We start from the raw sequence: 10,029 nt of genomic DNA on the forward strand, positions 1-10,029 counted from the left end.
CTCAGAAGATATTACTGCCGGGTCACTGCAATGTTTTACCCCAGCAAAGAATGAACAACGGGGACTCACTGGGGCAACTGATTCTTGCTCCAAAACAACCTCCAGCGGCAGCATGCGTGTGGGCGGAAGGAAGTAATGACACAAGGTGGGCGGGATGATTAGATCTAGCAGGACGGCGCAGTACATTATACATCAACATTGTGTGCAAAATATTGAATCATAGGTCTAACATAATAATGTACCTGGAGAATGCGGGCATCGATCCCGCTACCTCTCGCATGCTAAGCGAGCGCTCTACCATCTGAGCTAATTCCCCTCCGCGGTGGTTGCACTGTCTCACGCTGTGGGGGCAGGAATGTGTGGAGGTATCTATAACACGGAGCCAAATAAGACACATGTGAGTCCCCAGAGCCGATGTCACTACACATTGATGCCTTTTAAGTAACACATTTGCCGCATGTAGTCCATCGCCTTGTCGTCATTTCTGGGGATGTCAGCTTTTTCCTATAACTGCTACAAAATAAATATAAATAAACGTCAGTTATTATGTAGTAACCATGGAAACACTGGAAATAGGGTGCAGGAACCAACTACCCCAGCGATGGCTAACCTTGACACTTCAGCTGTTGTTAAACTACATATCCCAGCATGCCCTGCTACAGTTTTACTATTTGGCCATTCTGAAACTGATGCAGGGCATGCTGGGATGTGTAGTTCAACAACAGCTGGAGTGTCAAGGCTGAAATAGGTTGACATGGCTAAGGTAAACAGGGTTGGAAGGTCGACACATGCTTTAGGTCGACAGTCAAAAGGTCAACATGATTTTTTTAAAATTTTTGTTCCGAATGTCGTCGACATGGACACTGTGAACGTGTTTGGGCACTGTCTGCACGGGGCACACTATTTTATTCTCCCTCCACGCCCTAGTGGATGGTAGGGCATGAAATACCGCCTGTCCGCACATGTCGGCTCATGTCAACCTTTTGATTGTCGACCTTGCAATTGTCGACTAATGTTTGTGTCAACCTCCCAACCCTGTCGACCTTAGTCATGTTGACCTATTTCAGGTGTTGACCTATTCTAGGGTCGTCCTAATGACTGTACCCCATAAGGAATTAGTCAGATACCTCAATGTCACAAGCAGAACTTGTACAGAACTTGGCTGTGTCGCTGCTGTACTGAATAATACCCCTTTCAGACATACTACCCGGGATTTTAGACCCGGTTCAAACCCGGGTTTTTTTAAATCCCGGGTCCATTGCAGGTGCGCAGGACCCAGGATTTTAGAGGACTAAAATCCTGGATAGAGCCTTTCAGACATACCCTGGTCCCGGGATTGTGCTCGTGCACGTGACAAATCCCGGGATTTTGCAGTATGTCTGAAAGGGGTATAATAAAAGGTTGTATTGTGCAGTTGTTGTGTTCACCATTACTTCCCAATCATGAGGAATCATTTATAAACTCCTTACAGCAGCAGCAGCATTTATCTAAGCTGAACCACTTTACCGATAAAGGGCGGTATTCAATCTGCGCTGAAAATCGGCACTTTTTCGACAAATATCGGTCGAATTTACATTCAACCTATTCAACCAAAGTGCCGACGTTTGGACTGTTAGAAAAATCATCACATTTGGAAAACACGTGAATGGGCGAAAAACTCGCCCATCCACGTGTTTTAGTAAAAAAATGTGCCCGTTTTTTTACTATTTTTTCAGCCGAATTCAACAATTCAGATTCGACTTTAAACAAAGCTGATGTTAATGAAATGATGTGATCCATTTGTGAACTTGGGAATTCCGGAGTCCTTGGAGAAAGAGCGCCGTATAAATAAAAGTCTTATTAGAACTCATATATATCCTGTACATATGATAATACCCGATTTACTATTCATTGTATCACTATTTACTAAACAGAACTTGACAAAATACTGTTACGTTTGTTTTCTTGCTTTGTTGTATAAGAACACAAATACAATGGGGACAATCCTATTATGTGCAAGTTGCCGTTTTCTCTGTATATTTACATTGTTAATTCACTTGCAATCCAATTAGCGACTCACAATGAACAGGTCAGAGGAAAATCACATTCTCCCGCTCGCACCTCAGGGGGTGAAAGATGGCAGGACAAGTCGTTATTCTCAGCTGAAAACTTCAGACGCTGTGCAAAATACCTTGGGAACCCCCATGAATAATTAGTTAATCAGAAGATCCTAATTAGCTTAATTAGTGCAATAATTACATATAATTTTGGGGGGCTTTTAAAAGACCATTTTTTCAAAATATTCCTAAATCAACCACTTTGTTCCATTATGCAATAGAGTATTATGGCTTTTTATATATATATATTTTTGAAGTCACTTCAAAGTAACCCAAAATCATATTTTTTCCTACTTTTTTTTTTAAATATTGAAGTAAATTAAAAAAAGTTAGCTTTTTCTTTATTTTTCAACTCTTTCTAAAAATACAGCAGGGTAACTCCCCCCCCCCCCCACCTGCTTTACAATGCTGGTATAAGGCCACACCCCCATTCAGGTGCATGCCCCCACACTGCCCCCTGCTGTGAGGCCACACCCCCTGCTGATGCGAACACATGTGCACGCCCCCAGACTGCCCCCTGCTGTGAGGCCACACCCCCATGCCGATGGGAACACATGTGCATGCCCCCACACTGCCCCCTGCTGTGAGCTCACGCCCCATGCTGATGTGAACACATGTGCACGCCCCCACACTGCCCCCTGCTGTGAGCCCACACCCCCATGCTGATGTGAAAACATGGGCATGCCCCCACGCTGCCCCCTGCTACGACGTCACCCCCCATTTCACTGTCCACCAACCAGGCTGACCCCTCCAACAGAAAGTTGGTGGTGGCAGCCATTTTTGGAGGGACGCAGGGTCTCTAATGCTGTCAGAGACTCTGCGCCTCCGCGGCACTGCTCCTCCCCACATTTAAAACATTTTACTCCCCTGGGCAATGAGCATTTACCTCTACCTCCCCCTGGGCAATGAGTCCAGGGAGAGAGCGGAGCTGTACTATGTGCAGTAAGTGTTCCCAGACCCCAGAGGCTTTCCACTGTCACATTATGAAACCTTCTAAGACACCAGAGGGGAATTAGCTCAGATGGTAGAGCGCTCGCTTAGCATGTGAGAGGTAGCGGGATCGATGCCCGCATTCACCCTGGTCACAGTCATGTGTCTCTGTGGCGCAATCGGTTAGCGCGTTCGGCTGTTAACCGAAAGGTTGGTGGTTCAAGCCCACCCAGGGACGGTGATGTTTTTCTCTTGTCTCCTACACAATGTACAATTATACAAACATACAGTATATCTGATAGCATCTCTAGCATAACTTTCATTACTGAATACACAAATTACACAGTAATTATATACGGCCTCTGCAGGGCCTGACACCCACAATCAGTCCTGTGTGAGATGTATCCAGCAATCCACAGCAGCGCTGTACAAGGAGGAAGGTAACAATGAGACATGTGACATGACACAGCAGCGCCATACAAGGAGGAAGGTGACAATGTGACATGTGACATGACACAGCAGTGCCGTACAAGGAGGAAGGTAACAATGTGACATGACACAGCAGCGCTGTACAAGGAGGACGGTGACAATGAGATGTAGCCGCTATACCGATATTTACAGTGATTATCGTACAGCTCCGCAGGCGTTGTGGTCACACTAGGCAAAATTGTTGGATTTCTTGCAAGTTGTCAGCAAAGGGTCCTGGTATATTAGATGTACAATGTGTAGGTCGACGGGGTCCAAAGATTGACAGTGTAAAAGTCGACAGGGTGCAAAGGTGAACATGAGTTTTTCGTGTTTTTTTGTGTGTATGTCAACATAGGTCGACACTTACACTGTCTAAGTGTACCGCTACGCACGCCATGCTTTGGGCTCGACCCGGAGGATTTTCACAGTCAAACCATGAAACTCTTTTACACTCCAGAGGGGAATTAGCTCAGATGGTAGAGCGCTCGCTTAGCATGTGAGAGGTAGCGGGATCGATGCCCGCATTCTCCAGGTACATATTTTATATTTTTGTTTTACAGCCGTCCCAATATTCAGCAAAGTTTTTGTTTGCGGCTGACATGGGGTGGGGGGGCAGCGGGCGCCTGCAGCGGATTGCTTCTCTCTAGCAAGGAAGGGGGGTGCAGCAGCGCAGCTGATTGCCAACCAGCTCCAGGGGGGGCAGCGGGTTTAACACTGCAGGCAGGGGGGGGGCAGGGGGGGGGTACGGATCACCTGCTCCCTGCTGGTACGAACTCCTGGGTCAGGTCTCGTGCCTTACTAGGCAGCACATAGCTTTCTCCTTCCTGCTCTCCTGCAGCTCTTTACCGCCCTCTAGTGGCCGGCACCCTGGGCAAATGCCTAAAGCTGCCTAGTGGTGGCGCCGGCCCTGCCTACGGTAGCCGTACAGTTCAGGGAGAGAGGGGAGCTGTGCCATGTGCAGTAACTGTTCCCCAGACCATCAGACAGTGTGCACCTACGGTAGCTGTACAGTCCAGGGAGAGAGTGGAGCTGTGCTATGTGCAGTAACTGTTCCCCAGACCATCAGACAGTGTGCACCTACGGTAGCTGTACAGTCCAGGGAGAGAGTGGAGCTGTGCTATGTGCAGTAACTGTTCCCCAGACCATCAGACAGTGTGCACCTACGGTAGCTGTACAGTCCAGGGAGAGAGGGGAGCTGTGCTATGTGCAGTAACTGTTCCCCAGACCATCAGACAGTGTGCACCTACGGTAGCTGTACAGTCACGGGAGAGAGCAGAGCTGTACTATGTGCAGTAAGTGTTCCCAGACCCCAGAGGCTTTCCCCTGTCACATTATGAAACCTTTTAAGACACCGGAGGGGAATTAGCTCAGATGGTAGAGCGCTCGCTTAGCATGTGAGAGGTAGCGGGATCGATGCCCGCATTCTCCAGGATACTGTTATATTTTGGTTTTACAGCCGTCACAATATTTAGCAAAGTCTTTGTTGAATCCTGCAGCAATATGCGGCTGGGGGTAACAAGCCACCAACACTCAACCCATAGACTGCTCCAACGTTGTACTGGTGACACGCATTCCGTGGTCTAGAACTGTCTCTGACATGACTGTTGGGGCGGGATCCGGATAATATGTAGGTCTACAGTCATTAAGTCAACAATGACAAAATATCAACATGCACTAGGTCGACACAAGCAAAACGCCAAAATAACAATAGCTGGCATAAGTTTTTCACAATTTATTATACTATAACATCCACGTGTACTCCGAATTGAAACAGTAAAGTGTGGACATGTGGCTACGCAGGTGTCGACATTGACATTAAAAAAACTTCATAAATTCAGGTTACCTTGGTCAAAATGTGTTAACATTTTCCATGTTAACATTTTATCTGTCGACATTTTGGCCATGTCGACACTGTAGTCCTTTCAATCCACACTCTATAGGGCCACTAGAGGTCCAGGATATGTAGCAGCACAAACCCACAACCTCTGTTTCTCCAGGTGTTATAGACACAATTCCAGCAGAATGTTCCTAATAGGACCATATAACAACGTATGGGATACGTGTAGAAACGCTCTCCCCCTAGTTACCCGGATATAACCCTGGTCACACTCATGTGTCTCTGTGGCGCAATCGGTTAGCGCGTTTGGCTGTTAACCGAAAGGTTGGTGGTTCAAGCCCACCCAGGGACGGTGATGTTTTTCTCTTGTCTCCTACACACTGTACAATTATACAAACATCCGGTACAGTATATCTGATAGCATCTAGCACTGGGGTAGCCAACCCTAGTCCTCGAGAGCTACCAACAGTGCATGTTTTGCAGGTCTCCTCGCAGAATCACAAGTGAGCTAATTAGCTCCATCTGTGGATCTTTTAAAATGTGTCAGTGATTAATGAGTGCAGCTGTGCAGCAGCTAGGTTGTCTGGAAAATGTGAACTGTTGGTAGCTCTCGAGGGCTAGGGTTGGCTACCACTGATCTAGCATAACCTTCATTACTGAATACACAAATTACACAGTAATTATACACGGCCTCTGCAGGGCCTGACACCCACAATCAGTCCTGTGTGAGATGTATCCAGCAATCCACAGCAGCGCCGTACAAGGAGGCGACATGACCATACTTGCCTACCCTCCTGGAACTGTGGGCAAGTCTTTCGCATTTTCGCCATAGCCCCTGCTCCCCCTCGTCTAAAACTATGAATTTTGTGGGTCCACGGGGAGGGGGCGGGGCTAAAATGATGCATTTCACGTCATTTTAGCCCCTCCCCCATCCACGGACACACAAATTGATGCGGCAGCCTGTCATGGGGTGGGGCTTGGTGATGTCAGCTGCGCCCCGCCCCCAAAACAAAGCCTGTTCCCGTCCCTCTTTCACTCCTCTCCGGGCTTCTCCCAGATAGGAGTTTCAAAAAGTCGGCAGGTATGGACATAACACAGCAGCGGAACAAGGAGGAAGGTGACAATAAGATGTAGCCGCTATACCAAGATGAGTGATTGGCTTTCCACGGTCAAATCATGAAACTCTGTCACTCACCAGAGGGGAATTAGCTCAGATGGTAGAGCGCTCGCTTAGCATGTGAGAGGTAGCGGGATCGATGCCCGCATTCTCCAGGATTTTTAATTTATTTTTTTACAGCCGTCACAATATTTAGCAAAGTGTTTTGGAACAGTAAAGTGTGGACGTATGGCTTCACTAATTGGGGGTACATGTTGACAGGTGTCAACATTGACATGAAACAACTTGATAAATTCAGGTCAACCTTGTCAGAATGTGTCAACATTTTCCATGTCAACATTTTGTTTGTTGACATTTTGGCCATGTCGACACTGTAGACCTTTCAATCCAGGCCCAGGATATGTATCAGCAAAAACCATACAACCATATTAAAAATATTGCAGATAATACGTTGACATGGTTGTAAAAAACGAATAAAAAAAAAAAACCTGGAGAATGCGTCCATTGATCCCGCTACCTCTCACATGCTAAGCAAGCACTCCACCATCTGAGCGAATTGGGGACACATACACACTGTGATGCAGGAAAGTGTCAGCGGGTCATCGAGATGACACCAGCGTATGATAAGCAGGGGCTGAAGATGCCCTCACACGGTGCGATGGTTGGATGCGTTTCTGATCTTTTTCGTTTAAAAAATGCATCGCTTGTAGTTCACATCGCACCGCGTTTCTTGCAATTGCGAAGTGCACATCACAAGCCCAAAAAAGTATGTGCAGGTACAACTTAATCTACAATTAAATGATGAATGTTTAATTGCTGTTGTAGCATATCGCATGCGATTCAAACTAGATGCGATGTGATCTAGTACAGAACGCGTTGAGCACGAACAGCACCGTGTGTGGGCACCTTAAGAAGTATGGCGAAATATCAAAGAACTTCACCAATTGTCTTGTATTCTAAAGACGAGTGGTGACAAAGGAGAAATGTTTCGGCTACAGGGGGTATACGTCTAACACAGGAGGAATGTGCTGCATTACTACGCAGTGGGGGATGTGTTGTAACGGGTTGGGGAGAATGTGACTGTGTGCAAAGGGGGGATGTGTTGCTACAGGGGCGGGAAGTGTTACCATGTGGGAGAAGGGGAATGTGTTCCTAGAGCTGATGTAGTAGATTTTGTTGCTACAGGAATTTGTGATGTAAAATGTTGAATGGGTGTATCTCACTCCCTACACTGAATATAGCCACTTCCCAGCAGATTCAGGAGTAACTGTCATTCCCCTGATGAAATCTGTCTGTAATTATACGCGTCAGTAATATTATCTCCTATTACCACATTCACAAAATGATTGACATAAAGAGACGGCTTGTGGGTGGTGATCAGAAGTAGTTCCGGTTGATCAGTCGACAGTGTCTAAGTTGATAATCAATACGTCGACCACTATTGGTGGACCGGCAATAGGTTGATGCACAAAAAAGGTCGACATTGACAAAAGTTCAACACATGCAGAAGGTCAACTTGTCAATGGTTGACATGTGAAAAGGTCGACATTGGTTTTTCGCAATTTTTTTTTAAACCAACTTGTTCAAACTTATTTATTAGTTTGTTAAATAGCGGGAGTGGCAGCAAAACCGCAGGCCTGTCTCGGATATTTCAGGTTGTGATCCTGTGCGTCTCAGTACACGCTACCATTCCATGCGGCTATGGGCTAACTCAGACGATTATTAAAGGATCTGCGTCTCTCTGTAGCAGTTGCTGAGGTTACCACAGCCGCTGGTCGGCATCTTAGTACGCATCACGCCGCCTGAGACAGTATCTGCATACGGGGGTGGCAGCTGTGAATGCAGTAACGTACAATATGACCAACCAATGGCAAAAGCAAGAGGTGTCCACGTCAATTCGCTGTAACATATATTGTCTCCCCTTCCTACTTGTCTCCCCTTCCTACTTGTCTCCCCTTCCTACTAGATTATTATTATTATTATTATTATTATAATTTTATTTATAAGGCGCCACAGGTGTTTCGCAGCGCCGTACAAAGGAACAATACAGGGAGACAAAAACTTGGCATAACATTGAATAAATAACAAAAATACAGTACAAATAAAGAGCACCACAGTTCAATACACATTACAGCTTAAATGTAAGTAGTGAGGACCCAATCAACATACAACTAGAGGCTTGAGGCCAATGATGGAGATGAGTATGAAGATGGTCACTGAGTGTTGGAGTAAAGGAGAGCTGTGAGTGAAATGTGAAGAGAAGTGGGCTTTGACAACAGGAGGGAAGAGGGCCCTACTCGGAGGAGCTTACAATCTAGTAGGAAGGGGAGACAGACAGATTACAAGAGGTGCAAGCGAGGGGGTGGTGGTTAGATAGCAGGATGTAAACAGGAAACAGGCAAGGGGTCGGAGAACCAGCTGGTTTATGCAGTGGAAGGGTACGCTTTGATGAATAGGTGAGTTTTCAGTGCCCGTTTGAAGCTTTGCAAGGTCGGGGAGAGTCTAATGGAGCGAGGGAGTGCGTTCCACTGATTGCAAGCTCCTCCGAGTAGGGCCCTCTTCCCTCCTGTTGTCAAAGCCCACTTCTCTTCACATTTCACTCACAGCTCTCCTTTACTCCAACACTCAGTGACCATCTTCATACTCATCTCCATCATTGGCCTCAAGCCTCTAGTTGTATGTTGATTGGGTCCTCACTACTTACATTTAAGCTGTAATGTGTATTGAACTGTGGTGCTCTTTATTTGTACTTTATTTTTGTTATTTATTCAATGTTATGCCAAGTTTTGTCTCCCTGTATTGTTCCTTTGTACGGCGCTGCGAAACACTTGTGGCGCCTTATAAATAAAATTATAATAATAATACGTGAGTATACAGTAGTGGAGTACTTCCCCACAAAATCAAAGTTTTCTTTACAACTGTGAACAGACAGTAATAAACCGAGAGAGGGTATTGGTCAGACAGAGGGGTAAATGGGTAGAACAATCATTTTGGCCCACTTAAGATCCGTTAGCTAACTACACAGACAGGCGTCACATTGAGACATGGAAAGGGACTGATTAGGGAAATATAGCTTACACGGGTCAAAGGCCACTTAAAAGGGACCTGCCAAGTATTTGCCCCATAAATTCCATCACTGCTGGAAGCCATAAGGGTGTTGTAAGAATACAGCAGCCTACTGATCAAAGGGACCTGTTGTCAGGAAAGGTAACATCCCCTCAGGAGGACAGTGTGTACAGTCACACCTACATAAAGGTGTTGTGTACAGTGCGGGGCCTCTCCACACAAAGGCAAAAAAAAAAAAAGTCTGTAAAACACAGAAACAAAGAGAATTATAAAATGTTTTGTTTTTTAAACTTTCTTTTAACCGACATTTTCAAAACGCTCTGGAATCGTTATATAATAGTCAGTGTGCGGGAACGGATAATGCGCAAACAAATACACTGACAATTCCATCCACTTTAAATAAATAATGAAAGCTGTTTTTAATATGATTATCTCCCATGATTGACATCTTCGGATGATTGGCAGCGCCACACCTTAAGTAGGATTCACACATTATACAATTTGCGTTAACGATA

General features: G+C 45.8%; 6 non-coding genes across 6 annotated transcripts; 5 read left to right on the forward strand and 1 right to left on the reverse strand.

Moving 5' to 3' along the window:
- Positions 1 to 243: 243 nt before the first annotated feature.
- TRNAA-AGC (transfer RNA alanine (anticodon AGC)) lies at positions 244 to 316 on the reverse strand. The gene has a single exon. It is a non-coding gene; the product is annotated as a tRNA-Ala (tRNA).
- Positions 317 to 3,190: 2,874 nt separating this feature from the next.
- On the forward strand, positions 3,191 to 3,264 carry TRNAN-GUU (transfer RNA asparagine (anticodon GUU)). Its single transcript has one exon. It is a non-coding gene; the product is annotated as a tRNA-Asn (tRNA).
- A 688-nt stretch (positions 3,265 to 3,952) lies between these two features.
- On the forward strand, positions 3,953 to 4,025 carry TRNAA-AGC (transfer RNA alanine (anticodon AGC)). Its single transcript has one exon. It is a non-coding gene; the product is annotated as a tRNA-Ala (tRNA).
- An 825-nt stretch (positions 4,026 to 4,850) lies between these two features.
- Positions 4,851 to 4,923, forward strand: TRNAA-AGC (transfer RNA alanine (anticodon AGC)). The gene has a single exon. It is a non-coding gene; the product is annotated as a tRNA-Ala (tRNA).
- Positions 4,924 to 5,609: 686 nt separating this feature from the next.
- On the forward strand, positions 5,610 to 5,683 carry TRNAN-GUU (transfer RNA asparagine (anticodon GUU)). Its single transcript has one exon. It is a non-coding gene; the product is annotated as a tRNA-Asn (tRNA).
- Positions 5,684 to 6,530: 847 nt separating this feature from the next.
- On the forward strand, positions 6,531 to 6,603 carry TRNAA-AGC (transfer RNA alanine (anticodon AGC)). The gene has a single exon. It is a non-coding gene; the product is annotated as a tRNA-Ala (tRNA).
- The last annotated feature ends 3,426 nt before the right edge of the window (positions 6,604 to 10,029 follow it).

Source organism: Crinia signifera, chromosome 9, assembly GCF_055691185.1.
Source record: "Crinia signifera chromosome 9, ASM5569118v1, whole genome shotgun sequence".
Classification (NCBI taxonomy): Eukaryota; Metazoa; Chordata; class Amphibia; order Anura; family Myobatrachidae; genus Crinia; species Crinia signifera.